A 16,422-nucleotide genomic window follows, 5' to 3' on the forward strand; every position below is an offset into this window, starting at 1 on the left:
AAAATAGGTTGGATAAATACATGAGTGGATGTGGGTGGGTGTGAGTTGGACCTGATAGCTTGTGCTACCAGGTCGGTTGCCGTGTTCCTCCCTTAAGTCAATGTGACCTGACGTGACTAGGTTGGGTTCATTGGCTTAAGCCGGTAGGAGACTTGGACCTGCCTCGCATGGGCCAGTAGGCCTGCTGCAGTGTTCCTTCGTTCTTATGTTCTTATGTTCTTATGTTCTTTGTTGTGGACGTTTCGCCATCCAGTGGCTGGCTGGATGGCGAAACGTCTACGATAGGGATGCCCGGGTGTTGCGCATGTGTCTTAATTTCATCTTGTCGGTATTATATACCATTCTTGTACTATTACTACTACTACTACTACTACCATCACCTCTTCCTGCCTCTATATAGCCGTCCTACTCCACCTCTGGTTAGTGTGACTTTGTCAATGGTCCAGGTCGGACCGAAACGTCGTCGTAAGCTTCTCTCTTTTATGTGCGGGTTATTTGTGTATCGTTCCAGTCACGGTATTGTGCCTTTTTTGTTATTTTCTTATGAAGGTTCGTATAATCCACCCAGTAATTTTCCTTGTATTGGCTTCCTTTTACCGTATTGTGTTCTCTGTATATAGTAGATTTTTTTTTATTTCTTGTTGTTTATGCTCTAGGAGTCTAGATGATCTGCCTGTGTTCTGTATCTTATTTCGTGTAATATTTATGCAAATAAAAAAACGCCATTTAGTTAAGCAGTTTTTTATTAGACAGTCTATTATACAGGACATTACAAGATGAACATTCTGACTAAAAAAGCAACGGTTACCAAGTTGCAGGAAAACCTGCAACATAACAAAATTTAGATTCTCGGAGGCAAAGGTTCACAAACAGTGAGATCAAAACCTAAAGGTTCCCTGATTTTCCCCTTAACTATGAATGCCTCTGTGTCAAATCATTTCCATGGAATTTTATGTGTGTGATGAATGGTTTGAAAAACCGACAAGTTGAAGATTGAGACACTTATGCAGCATATGGGAATCTTTATTCAGGAAACGTTTCGCCACACAGTGGCTTCATCAGTCCAATACAAAGAGGAAGGCATAAGGAGAGGAGGAGTATGAGGTAATCAGTCCCTCAGCCTGGAGTCGATGTGTTCAGTCCATCAATCTTGTAGAATGTACAGCATAGGTATGTATAATGTTCGCCAAGACCATAGTCCTGGCACGGGTCCCAATCTTGCGATGACCCGTCTTACATAGGGCCGTAGACGTGGCTTATATACTGTAGTGAGGTGAGGTGAAGCAGGCGGAGGGAAAATCAGTTACCACAAGTAGTTACAGTTGAGACGAAAATTTACCCTTTCATATTGTTAAATAAATTGCTTTACTGTATCAATTTTTATTTGTAAAATAAATACGCTTGTTTATTGTGTTAGATTAGTTGTTTTTTTTTATTTGCAGTAAACTTAATACCAAGAAAGAGGTGTGTTCGTATGTGTGTGTATGTGTGGGAAGGGAGGGGAGAGGGCTGAAAGGGGGGACCTGAAAAAGTCTGGGAACCACCGGGATACCATATTATCAACATCAGTATACTTAATACAAAAGATGTACAACCACTGATTAAATTCGGTTAATCTTAAAGCAGTGGATGTTCCATGACAAGATGCAAATTATTAAGGGCAATATTTGTCTATTCACCAGGAATAACATTACTAGTGGTATAACCAATCATTACGTTTATTCCTCCATGAAGAATGCATTGTAAAAGATTCATAAAAAAAGTATTTCCTTTGAAGAGATATACCTTTGAAGAGTTTCGAGAGTTTACTCTCTGAGCCCGGCCATGGGCCAGGCTCAGAGCTCAGACTCTGTGACTCTGTGTATTAGTGTTGTTATAATAAATTCTGCTTTAAAGCTCATATATTTATATCAGTGTAAAGAAAAGGTTACTCCATGCAAAATGGAATTAATATTAATATCCGCGACCAGCCACAGGGCAAAATACAACTTGTCACAGAGCGCGACGCAGTGAAATTAGACAGGAAGCTGTATAAGCTAACATAGGACATTGTAAAACCATCCACAGACCACAATATAACAATTTACGAAATTTGATGAAGATAGACACTGTACACAACACAACCAGACATGGAACGCGTTGCGGCCCCCCTGTACACAACACAACCAGACATGGAACGCGTTACGGCCACCTTGTACACAACACAACCAGACATAGAATGCGTTACGGCCACCCTGTACACAACACAACCAGATATGGGACGCCTTACGGTCCCCCTGTACACAACACAACCAGATATGGAACGCCTTACGGTCCCCCTGTACACAACACAACCAGATATGGAACGCCTTACGGTCCCCCAGTACACAACACAGACATGGAACGCGTTACGGCCACCCTGTACACAACACAACCAGATATGGAACGCCTTACGGTCCCCCAGTACACAACACAGACATGGAACGCGTTACGGCCACCCTGTACACAACACAACCAGATATGGAACGCCTTACGGGCCCCCAGTACACAACACAATCAGACATGGAACGCGTTACGGCCACCCTGTACACAACACAACCAGACATGGAACGCGTTAAAGTCCGAGATCGCTTGAACTGTTGCATAAAAACGGGTATTAAGTCTGAAGTAACACATACAGAGTCTGTTTGGATAGAATTTTCAGAGGGGCATGAAAAACTGATTTTAGGAGTGATATACCGTCCCCCAAACTTAGATAGGGACCAAGGGAAACTACTATGGGAGGAAATTGTTAAGGCCACAAGGCACGATAATGTAGTAATTCTAGGAGACTTTAACTTTAGTCATGTTGATTGGACCATACCCCCGGCCGGGATTGAACCCGCGGTCAGGATTGTTTTTTGAAGCAGTTTGTGACAGAACCTACAAGGGGAAATAACCTGCTTGACTTAGTTATGGCAAACAATGAATCCCTTGTTAATAATTTAGAAATTTCCGAGGAACTGGGTGCTAGCGACCACAAATCAATTACATTTAGCATTGAATGGAAGTACGATAGTAGCGATAACTCAGTAACAGTCCCAGATTTTCGCTTAGCAGATTACGCTGGGCTTAGAGAACACTTATCATCTGTTGACTGGGGTAACGAAGAGAGCTATCAATATGACAGTTTTCTGAACACTATACATGCTGCTCAAAGAGCGTTTATCCCATATAAAGAAATTAGATCAAATAGAAATGACCCAAAATGGATGAATAATAGGCTCAAATATCTACTAGGGCATAAGAAAGGAATTTATAGGCGTATCAAAAGAGGTGAGGGTCATCTTATGAATCAGTATATTGACATTAAGAGGAACATTAAAAAGGGGATAAGAAAAGCTAAAAGGGACTATGAAATTAAAGTTGCTAGGGATTCTAAAACTAACCCAAAAAGTTTTTTCCAGGTCTATAGAACAAAAGTTAGAGATAAGATAGGTCCCCTTAAAAATAACTATGGGCACCTTACTGACAAAGAGAATGAAATGTGCTTGATTTTAAATAATTATTTTCTCTCAGTTTTTACACAGGAAGACACTAACAATATTCCAGTAATTAATTTTTACAGTAGGCTAGAAGAAGATAAATTATGTAACATCACAGTCACTAGTGAGATGGTTGTGAAGCAGATAGACAGACTGAAGCAAAATAAGTCGCCGGGTCCTGATGAGGTTTTTTCAAGGGTTCTTAAGGAATGCAAAATGGAACTCTGTGAACCATTAACTAATATTTTTAATTTATCTCTTCAAACAGGTGTAGTGTCTGATATGTGGAAGATGGCTAATGTAACTCCTATTTTTAAAACAGGGGACAAGTCGTTACCGTCAAATTACCGCCCAATAAGCCTGACCTCAATTGTAGGCAAATTACTAGAGTCAGTTATAGCTGAGATTATAAGAAGCCATCTCGATAAGCATAGCTTGATTAATGATACTCAGCATGGATTCACAAGAGGCCGGTCTTGTCTAACTAATTTATTAACTTTCTTCAGTAAAGCTTTTGAGGCTGTTGACCACAATAAAGAATTTGATATTATTTACTTAGATTTTAGTAAGGCTTTTGATAGAGTTCCGCACCATAGACTGTTAAAGTGGCAGCTCATGGCATTGGGGGAAAAAGTGCTCTCGTGGATCGAGTCATGGCTCACTGACAGGAAGCAGAGTGTCCATAAATGGGGTTAAATCCGAGTGGGGATCTGTAACAAGTGGCGTTCCACAGGGATCAGTCTTGGGCCCGTTGTTGTTTATAATATATATCAATGATCTTGATGAGGGAATTACTAGTGATATGAGCAAATTCGCCGATGACACAAAGATAGGTAGGATAATTGATTCAAACGTAGATGTTATGGAACTTCAGGAGGATTTAAACAAACTCTATTCTTGGTCAGAAAAGTGGCAGATGCAGTTCAATGTAGATAAATGCAAGGTTCTGAAGCTTGGGAGTACCCATAACCCTAGTACTTATAAGTTAAATGATGTAGAACTTAGCCATACAGATTGCGAAAAGGACTTGGGGGTTATGGTGAGCAGCAACCTTAAACCAAGACAGCAATGCCTAAGCGTACGTAATAAGGCAAATAGATTACTGGGATTTATATCAAGAAGTGTAAGCAACAGAAGTCCAGAGGTCATACTGCAGCTTTATAGATCATTAGTAAGGCCTCACCTAGATTATGCAGCTCAATTCTGGTCTCCGTATTACAAAATGGACATAAATTCGTTAGAAAACATTCAGCGTAGGATGACTAAATTAATACATAGCATTAGAAATCTTCCTTATGAAGAAAGATTGAAGACTCTTAAGTTACATTCACTTGTTAGACGAAGAATGAGGGGAGACCTGATCGAAGTGTATAAGTGGAAGATAGGTATTAATAAAGGGGATATTAATAAGGTCTTGAGGATGTCTCTCCAAGAGAGAACCCGCAGTAATGGATTTAAATTAGATAAGTTTAAATTTAGAAAGGACATAGGAAAGTATTGGTTTGGAAATAGGATAGTTGATGAGTGGAACAGTCTACCTAGTTGGGTTATTGAGGCTGGGACTTTGGGTAGTTTCAAATCTAGGTTGGATGAGTACATGAGTGGGAGGGGTTGGATTTGAGTGGGACTTTCACATCAGAGCTTATTTCTTGGGTGGCATTGAAAACTGGGTTGGGCAAATGTTTTGTTAGTGGGATGAATTGTAAAGGACCTGCCTAGTATGGGCCAGCAGGCCTCCTGCAGTGTTCCTCCTTTCTTATGTTCTTATGTTCTTATGTCCCCCAGTACACAACACAACCAGACATGGAACGCGTTACGGTCCCCCAGTACACAACACAATCAGACATGGAGCGCGTTACCGTCCCCCTGTACACAACACAACCAGATATGGAACGCCTTACGGTCCCCCACTACACAACACAATCAGACATGGAACGCGTTACGGCCACCCTGTACACAACACAACCAGACATGGAACGCCTTACGGCCACCCACGAGACGAGACACAACCACTAACCCAAGGCAATGAAACCGACTAGTATACGCGATCCAATTACTTACTTGATGTAATACAACCAGTCTCACGACGCAATACAATAAGACATTGGACGAAATACAGCTTTTAGACAGGAGGCAATACAGTTAAGAAAGTGTTACTGATAACAAAATCAAAATGTATGAAAAAACGTGTGTAAAGCTTTAAAATCCTTGTCTTCAGCCACCTCTCACTCGTTAAGAACAACTGTCCACACCATACACAGCTGTGTGATATACAGCTGTGTGATATACAGCGGTTCCTCCAGTGGCAGAGTTAGGGAAAGAATTAGCTTATGGAATGTGCTGAGCCTCAGCGCTATACAGCAGCGACATAACCCAGCTGTACAGAATATTAAACAACAGATACACAACAGCTGACACGGATATACAACAGCTGACACGGATATACAACAGCAGACACGGATATACAACAGCTGACACGGATATACAACACCTAACACAGATATGCAACACCTGTCACACAGATATACAACACCTGACACACAGATATACAACACCTGACACACAGATATACAACACCTGACACACAGACATACAACACCTGACACACAGATATACAACACCCTACATTTACACACTACCCGACAAGATAGGTATACAGAGCCCTACACACTCAAGGTATAAAGCACCCGACACACCAGCAATACAAAATATAAAACATATGAACCATTCTCCTAGCATAAATCAGCTATGCAAAACTAAACTCAACATCATGACGTTACGAAGAAATCCCTTTCACTTCCTGTACAAAACGGGAAGTAGCTAAAACCGGTTTGGCCATACATCCTTGAAATCTTTACATATAATATTCGACGCGGTCCGTGGACTGGCTTAGAAGATAACAATCTCCTAAGCATAGTCCGTGAATTTTCCCCATCAGCCGGTAGAAGTAACTAATTGCAAAAGGAAGGATCCTTCCCATTTCTAAAAAATCTGATTGCTTCCATAGCGTCAACAGTCAACGACGCAGCAGACAAGGTACGTAGAGCCAGCAATTATCATCTGCGCCAGAATTCTTGTAATACTTATACATATATTTAAAGACAGCACTATCACCATCCTTGAGAGAATCTGCAACTCGCTTTGCAAAACTATGTACCCAGTAAGCGTCAAATTCATACAGATTAGACATCACCAGAGTAATGTACAAAGAGTAATGTTGCAGTGTCCTCTCATCCTAACCCACCTCAAGAAGAAAGTCACGCTAATAAAAGCAAGTTACTCGTGTCAACGGATTAGCAAACAAATGAAGAAAGATTATTTCTATTTGTAGTGAATATGCTAAGCTTTGAAGGATCATCATGGCTAAATAGAAGAGGGGAAAAGAAATAGAGAAGAGGCAGAGATGTTATGGAAAGAGCATCAGTAAATCACCGTAAATCACAGTAAATCACAGTAAATCAGCTAAATCACCGACCGGGTGAGAATTTAACCCGTGGCAGTTGAGTCGTTAAACATAGAGTCAAGTGCGTTAACCACTGGACTGGCTGGATTTGTTTGCAATCGTGTTATTGCGATTCCGTGACTCTTGAAATCCCCTTCTGGAGAGGAACATTGATACCAGTGAAGGGCTCTTAAATCAAGGAACTGGAGCTGCCATCCCCTTCCTTGCATTGAGTCTGATTGACCTTTAATTACATGGTTCTCTATGATACCATTGAGTTTAGCGCTCCTCTGTGAAATAAAAATATTAAAAATAACAAAAAAAAAAAATAAAAAAAAATAACAAGAGTAAAAATAATTATATGTTTGATTTAGGAAATGGTGAAAATAAACAACACTCCATATATGAGAAAAAGTGTAAACTCAGCCAGGACAACACTGTGGTCAGGACAACATTGTGGTCAGGACAACACTGTGGTCAGGACAACACTGTGGTCAGGACAACACTGTGGTCAGGACAACACTGTGGTCAGGACAACACTATGGTCAGGACAACACTGTGGTCAGGACAACACTGTGGTCAGGACAACACTGTGGTCAGGACAACACTATGGTCAGGACAACACTGTGGTCAGGACAACACTACGGTCAGGACAACACTGTGGTCAGGACAACACTACTGTCAGGACAACACTACGGTCAGGACAACACTGTGGTCAGGACAACACTGTGGTCAGGACAACACTGTGGTCAGGACAACACTGTGGTCAGGACAACACTGTGGTCAGGACAACACTGTGGTCAGGACAACACTGTGGTCAGGACAACACTACGGTCAGGACAACACTGTGGTCAGGACAACACTGTGGTCAGGACAACACTGTGGTCAGGACAACACTGTGGTCAGGACAACACTGTGGTCAGGACAACACTGTGGTCAGGACAACACTGTGGTCAGGACAACACTGGTCAGGACAACACTGTGGTCAGGACAACACTATGGTCAGGACAACACTATGGTCAGGACAATACTACGGTCAGGACAACACTGTGGTCAGGACAACACAGTGGTCAGGACAACACTGTGGTCAGGACAACACTGTGGTCAGGACAACACTGGTCAGGACAACACTGTGGTCAGGACAACACTATGGTCAGGACAACACTATGGTCAGGACAATACTACGGTCAGGACAACACTGTGGTCAGGACAACACTGTGGTCAGGACAACACGGTGGTCAGGACAACACTGTGGTCAGGACAACACTGTGGTCAGGACAACACTGTGGTCAGGACAACACTGTGGTCAGGACAACACTGTGGTCAGGACAACACTGGTCAGGACAACACTGTGGTCAGGACAACACTATGGTCAGGACAACACTATGGTCAGGACAATACTACGGTCAGGACAACACTGTGGACAGGACAACACTGTGGTCAGGACAACACTGTGGTCAGGACAACACTGTGGTCAGGACAACACTGTGGTCAGGACAACACTGTGGTCAGGACAACACTGTGGTCAGGACAACACTGTGGTCAGGACAACACTATGGTCAGGACAACACTATGGTCAGGACAATACTACGGTCAGGACAATACTGTGGTCAGGACAGCACTGTGGTCAGGACAACACTGTGGTCAGGACAACACTGTGGTCAGGACAACACTGTGGTCAGGACAACACTGGTCAAGACAACACTGTGGTCAGGACAACTCTATGGTTAGGACAACACTATGGTCAGGACAATACTACGGTCAGGACAACACTACGGTCAGGACAACACTATGGTCAGGACAACACTATGGTCAGGACAACACTGTGGTCAGGACAACACTGGTCAGGACAACACTGTGGTCAGGACAACACTGTGGTCAGGACAACACTACGGTCAGGACAACACTACGGTCAGGACAACACTATGGTCAGGACAACACTACGGTCAGGACAACACTATGGTCAGGACAATACTACGGTCAGGACAACACTACGGTCAGGACAACACTATGGTCAGGACAACACTACGGTCAGGACAACACTATGGTCAGGACAACACTATGGTCAGGACAACACTGTGGTCAGGACAACACTACGGTCAGGACAACACTGGTCAGGACAACACTATGGTCAGGACAACACTGTGGTCAGGACAACACTGGTCAGGACAACACTGTGGTCAGGACAACACTGTGGTCAGGACAACACTGTGGTCAGGACAACACTGGTCAGGACAACACTGTGGTCAGGACAACACTGTGGTCAGGACAACACTGTGGTCAGGACAACACTGTGGTCAGGACAACACTATGGTCAGGACAACACTGTGGTCAGGACAACACTGGTCAGGACAACACTGTGGTCAGGACAACACTGTGGTCAGGACAACACTGTGGTCAGGACAATACTACGGTCAGGACAACACTACGGTCAGGACAACACTATGGTCAGGACAACACTATGGTCAGGACAACACTATGGTCAGGACAACACTGGTCAGGACAACACTGTGGTCAGGACAACACTGTGGTCAGGACAACACTGTGGTCAGGACAACACTGTGGTCAGGACAACACTGTGGTCAGGACAACACTGTGGTCAGGACAATACTACGGTCAGGACAACACTACGGTCAGGACAACACTATGGTCAGGACAACACTACGGTCAGGACAACACTGTGGTCAGGACAACACTGTGGTCAAGACAACACTGTGGTCAGGACAATACTACGGTCAGGACAACACAACGGTCAGGACAACACTGTGGTCAGGACAACACTGTGGTCAGGACAACACTGTGGTCAGGACAACACTATGGTCAGGACAACACTGTGGTCAGGACAACACTACGGTCAGGACAACACTACGGTCAGGACAACACTGTGGTCAGGACAACACTATGGTCAGGACAACACTGTGGTCAGGACAACACTACGGTCAGGACAACACTAGGGTCAGGACAACACTATGGTCAGGACAACACTGTGGTCAGGACAACACTGTGGTCAGGACAACACTACGGTCAGGACAACACTATGGTCAGGACAACACTACGGTCAGGACAACACTACGGTCAGGACAACACTGTGGTCAGGACAACACTACGGTCAGGACAACACTAGGGTCAGGACAACACTATGGTCAGGACAACACTGTAGTCAGGACAACACTACGGTCAGGACAACACTACGGTCAGGACAACACTGTGGTCAGGACAACACTATGGTCAGGACAACACTGTGGTCAGGACAACACTACGGTCAGGACAACACTAGGGTCAGGACAACACTATGGTCAGGACAACACTATGGTCAGGACAACATTATGGTCAGGACAACACTACGGTCTGGACAACACTGTGGTCAGGACAACACTGTGGTCAGGACAACAATATGGTCAGGACAACACTAAGATCAGGACAACACTAAGGTCAGGACAACACTGTGGTCAGGACAACACTATGGTCAGGACAACACTATGGTCAGGACAACACTATGGTCAGGACAACACTATGGACAGGACAACACTACGGTCAGGAAAACACTATGGTCAGGACAACACTATGGTCAGGACAACACTACGGTCAGGACAACACTACGGTCAGGACAACACTACGGTCAGGACAACACTGTGGTCAGGACAACACTGTGGTCAGGACAACACTATGGTCAGGACAACACTATGGTCAGGACAACACTACGGTCAGGACAACACTACGGTCAGGACAGCACTGTGGTCAGGACAACACTATGGTCAGGACAACACTGTGGTCAGGACAACACTGTGGTCAGGACAACACTGTGGTCAGGACAACAATATGGTCAGGACAAAACTATGGTCAGGACAACACTATGGTCAGGACAACACTATGGTCAGGACAACACTACGGTCAGGACAACACGATGGTCAGGACAACACTAAGGTCAGGACAACACTACGGTCAGGACAACACTACGGTCAGGACAACACTACGGTCAGGACAACACTGTGGTCAGGACAACACTGTGGTCAGGACAACACTGTGGTCAGGACAACACTGTGGTCAGGACAACACAATGGTCAGCACAACACTACGGTCAGGACAACACTATGGTCAGGACAACACTGTGGTCAGGACAACACTGGTCAGGACAACACTGTGGTCAGGACAACACTGTGGCCAGGACAACACTGTGGTCAGGACAACACTGTGGTCAGGACAACACTTTGGTCAGGACAACACTGTGGTCAGGACAACACTGTGGTCAGGACAACACTGTGGTCAGGACAACACTGTGGTCAGGACAACACTGTGGTCAGGACAACACTGTGGTCAGGACAACACTGTGGTCAGGACAACACTATTGTCAGGACAACACTATGGTCAGGACAACACTGTGGTCAGGACAACACTATGGTCAGGACAACACTGTGGTCAGGACAACACTATGGTCAGGACAACACTGTGGTCAGGACAACACTATGGTCAGGACAACACTGTGGTCAGGACAACACTGTGGTCAGGACAACACTGTGGTCAGGACAACACTGTGGTCAGGACAACACTGTGGTCAGGACAACACTGTGGTCAGGACAACACTGTGGTCAGGACAACACTGTGGTCAGGACAACACTGTGGTCAGTACAACACTGTTGTCAGGACAACACTGTGGTCAGGACAACACTATGGTCAGGACAACACTATGGTCAGGACAGCACTACAGTCAGGACAGCACTACGGTCAGGACAACACTATGGTCAGGACAACACTATGGTCAGGACAACACTATGGTCAGGACAACACTATGGTCACGACAACACTATGGTCAGGACAACACTATGGTCAGGACAACACTATGGTCAGGACAACACGATGGTCAGGACAACACTATGGTCAGGACAACACTATGGTCAGGACAACACTATGGTCAGGACAACACTGTGGTCAGGACAACACTATGGTCAGGACAACACTATGGTCAGGACAACACTGTGGTCAGGACAACACTATGGTCAGGACAACACTGTGGTCAGGACAACACTATGGTCAGGACAACACTGTGGTCAGGACAACACTATGGTCAGGACAACACTGTGGTCAGGACAACACTATGGTCAGGACAACACTATGGTCAGGACAACACTATGGTCAGGACAACACTATGGTCAGGACAACACTATGGTCAGGACAACACTGTGGTCAGGACAACACTATGGTCAGGACAACACTGTGGTCAGGACAACACTATGGTCAGGACAACACTGTGGTCAGGACAACACTATGGTCAGGACAACACTGTGGTCAGGACAACACTATGGTCAGGACAACACTGTGGTCAGGACAACACTATGGTCAGGACAACACTGTGGTCAGGACAACACTATGGTCAGGACAACACTGTGGTCAGGACAACACTATGGTCAGGACAACACTGTGGTCAGGACAACACTATGGTCAGGACAACACTATGGTCAGGACAACACTGTGGTCAGGACAACACTACGGTCAGGACAACACTGTGGTCAGGACAACACTATGGTCAGGACAACACTGTGGTCAGGACAACACTATGGTCAGGACAACACTGTGGTCAGGACAACACTATGGTCAGGACAACACTGTGGTCAGGACAACACTATGGTCAGGACAACACTGTGGTCAGGACAACACTGTGGTCAGGACAACACTGTGGTCAGGACAACACTATGGTCAGGACAACACTGTGGTCAGGACAACACTGTGGTCAGGACAACACTGTGGTCAGGACAACACTACGGTCAGGACAACACTGTGGTCAGGACAACACTATGGTCAGGACAACACTGTGGTCAGGACAACACTATGGTCAGGACAACACTGTGGTCAGGACAACACTATGGTCAGGACAACACTGTGGTCAGGACAACACTATGGTCAGGACAACACTGTGGTCAGGACAACACTGTGGTCAGGACAACACTGTGGTCAGGACAACACTATGGTCAGGACAACACTATGGTCAGGACAACACTATGGTCAGGACAACACGATGGTCAGGACAACACTATGGTCAGGACAACACTGTGGTCAGGACAACACTGTGGTCAGGACAACACTATGGTCAGGACAACACTGTGGTCAGGACAACACTATGGTCAGGACAACACTGTGGTCAGGACAACACTATGGTCAGGACAACACTGTGGTCAGGACAACACTATGGTCAGGACAACACTGTGGTCAGGACAACACTATGGTCAGGACAACACTGTGGTCAGGACAACACTATGGTCAGGACAACACTGTGGTCAGGACAACACTATGGTCAGGACAACACTGTGGTCAGGACAACACTATGGTCAGGACAACACTGTGGTCAGGACAACACTATGGTCAGGACAACACTGTGGTCAGGACAACACTGTGGTCAGGACAACACTATGGTCAGGACAACACTATGGTCAGGACAACACTGTGGTCAGGACAACACTATGGTCAGGACAACACGATGGTCAGGACAACACTGTGGTCAGGACAACACTATGGTCAGGACAACACTGTGGTCAGGACAACACTATGGTCAGGACAACACTATGGTCAGGACAGCACTGTGGTCAGGACAACACTGTGGTCAGGACAACACTATGGTCAGGACAACACGATGGTCAGGACAACACTATGGTCAGGACAACACTGTGGTCAGGACAACACTATGGTAGTAGTAGTAGTAGTCCCACTAGAGTCAGTAGTAGTCCCACTAGAGCCAGTAGTAGTCCCACCAGAGCCAGTAGTAGTCCCACTAGAGTCAGTAGTAGTCCCACTAGAGCCAGTAGTAGTCCCACTAGAGTCAGTAGTAGTCGCACTACAGCCAGTGGTAGTCCCACTAGAGTCAGTAGTAGTCCCACTAGAGCCAGTAGTAGTCCCACTAGAGTCAGTAGTAGTCGCACTACAGCCAGTGGTAGTCCCACTAGAGCCAGTAGTAGTCCCACTAGAGCCAGTAGAGCCAGTGGTAGTCCCACTAGAGCCAGTAGTAGTCCCACTAGAGCCAGTAGTAGTCCCACTAGAGCCAGTAGCAGTCCCACAAGAGCCAGTAGTAGTCCCACTAGAGCCAGTAGTAGTCCCACTAGAGCCAGTAGTAGTCCCACTAGAGCCAGTAGCAGTCCCACTAGAGCCAGTAGTAGTCCCACTAGAGCCAGTAGTAGTCCCACAAGAGCCAGTAGTAGTCCCACTAGAGCCAGTAGTAGTCCCACTAGAGCCAGTAGTAGTCCCACTAGAGCCAGTAGCAGTCCCACAAGAGCCAGTAGTAGTCCCACTAGAGCCAGTAGTAGTCCCACTAGAGCCAGTAGTAGTCCCACTAGAGCCAGTAGCAGTCCCACAAGAGCCAGTAGTAGTCCCACTAGAGCCAGTAGTAGTCCCACTAGAGCCAGTAGTAGTCTCACTAGAGCCAGTAGTAGTCCCACTAGAGCCTGTAGTAGTCCCACTAGAGCCAGTAGTAGTCCCACTAGAGCCAGTAGTAGTCCCACTAGAGCCAGTAGTCCAACTAGAGCCAGTAGTCCCACTAGAGCCAGTAGTAGTCCCACTAGACCCAGTAGTAGTCCCACTAGAGCCAGTAGTAGTCCCACTAGAGCCAGTAGCAGTCCCACTAGAGCCAGTAGCAGTCCCACAAGAGCCAGTAGTAGTCCCACTAGAGCCAGTAGTAGTCCCACTAGAGCCAGTAGTAGTCCCACTAGAGCCAGTAGTAGTCCCACTAGAGCCAGTAGTAGTCCCACTAGAGCCAGTAGCAGTCCCACTAGAGCCAGTAGTAGTCCCACTAGAGCCAGTAGTAGTCTCACTAGAGCCAGTAGTAGTCCCACTAGAGCCAGTAGTGGTCCCACTAGAGCCAGTAGTAGTCCCACTAGAGCCAGTAGTAGTCCCACTAGAGCCAGTAGTAGTCCCACTAGAGCCAGTAGTAGTCCCACTAGAGCCAGTAGTAGTCCCACTAGAGCCAGTAGTCCCACTAGAGCCAGTAGTAGTCCCACTAGAGCCAGTAGTAGTCCCACTAGAGCCAGTAGTAGTCCCACTAGAGCCAGTAGCAGTCCCACTAGAGCCAGTAGCAGTCCCACAAGAGCCAGTAGTAGTCCCACTAGAGCCAGTAGTAGTCCCACTAGAGCCAGTAGTAGTCCCACTAGAGCCAGTAGCAGTCCCACTAGAGCCAGTAGCAGTCCCACAAGAGCCAGTAGTAGTTCCACTAGAGCCATTAGTCCCACCAGAGCCAGTAGTAGTCCCACTAGTGCCAGTAGCAGTCCCACAAGAGCCAGTAGTAGTCCCACTAGAGCCAGTAGTAGTCCCACTAGAACCAGTAGTAGTCCCACTAGAGCCAGTAGTAGTCCCACTAGAGCCAGTAGTCCCACTAGAGCCAGTAGTAGTCCCACTAGAGCCAGTAGTAGTCCCCCTAGAGCCAGTAGTAGTCCCACTAGAGCCCGTAGCAGTCCCACTAGAGCCACTAGCAGTCCCACAAGAGCCAGTAGTAGTCCCACTAGAGCCAGTAGTAGTCCCACTAGAGCCAGTAGTAGTCCCACTAGAGCCAGTAGCAGTCCCACTAGAGCCAGTAGCAGTCCCACCAGAGCCATTATTAGTCCCACTAGAGCCAGTAGTAGTCCCACTAGAGCCAGTAGTAGTCCCACTAGAGCCAGTAGCAGTCCCACAAGAGTAAGTAGTAGTCCCACTAGAGCCAGTAGTAGTCCCACTAGAGCCAGTAGTAGTCCCACTAGAGCCAGTAGCAGTCCCACTAGAGCCAGTAGCAGTCCCACAAGAGCCAGTAGTAGTCCCACTAGAGCCAGTAGTAGTCCCACTAGAGCCAGTAGCAGTCCCACAAGAGCCAGTAGTAGTCCCACTAGAGCCAGTAGTAGTCCCACTAGAGCCAGTAGTAGTCCCACTAGAGCCAATAGTAATCCCACTAGAGCCAGTAGTAGTCCCACTAGAGCCAGTAGTAATCCCACTAGAGCCAGTAGTAGTCCCACTAGAGCCAGTAGTAGTCCCACTAGAGCCAGTAGTAATCCCACTAGAGCCAGTAGTAGTCCCACTCGAGCCAGTAGTAGTCCCACTAGAGCCAGTAGTAGTCCCACTAGAGCCAGTAGTAGTCCCACTAGAGCCAGTAGTAGTCCCACTAGAGCCAGTAGTAATCCCACTAGAGCCAGTAATAGTCCCTCTAGAGCCAGTAGTAGTCCCACTAGAGCCAGTAGTAATCCCACTAGAGCCAGTAGTAGTCCCACTAGAGCCAGTAGTAGTCCCACTAGAGCCAAGCAGCACTTGAGACACGACAAAAGAAGAAAAAGCAATACTAAGGCCGGGACACATGATGAAAAAACTCCAGAACAAAAAAAAAAAAAAAAAACTCAACAGAGAAGAAGAGACAAAACTAAAGCTTGAGAAATGAAGAGATTAGATTCAAGCCGAGTGGCAACACTGCAGCTAGGAAGAGTGGCAACACTGCAGCTAGGACGAGTGGCAACACTGCAGCTAGGACGAGTGGCAACA

Source organism: Cherax quadricarinatus, chromosome 63, assembly GCF_038502225.1.
Source record: "Cherax quadricarinatus isolate ZL_2023a chromosome 63, ASM3850222v1, whole genome shotgun sequence".
Classification (NCBI taxonomy): Eukaryota; Metazoa; Arthropoda; class Malacostraca; order Decapoda; family Parastacidae; genus Cherax; species Cherax quadricarinatus.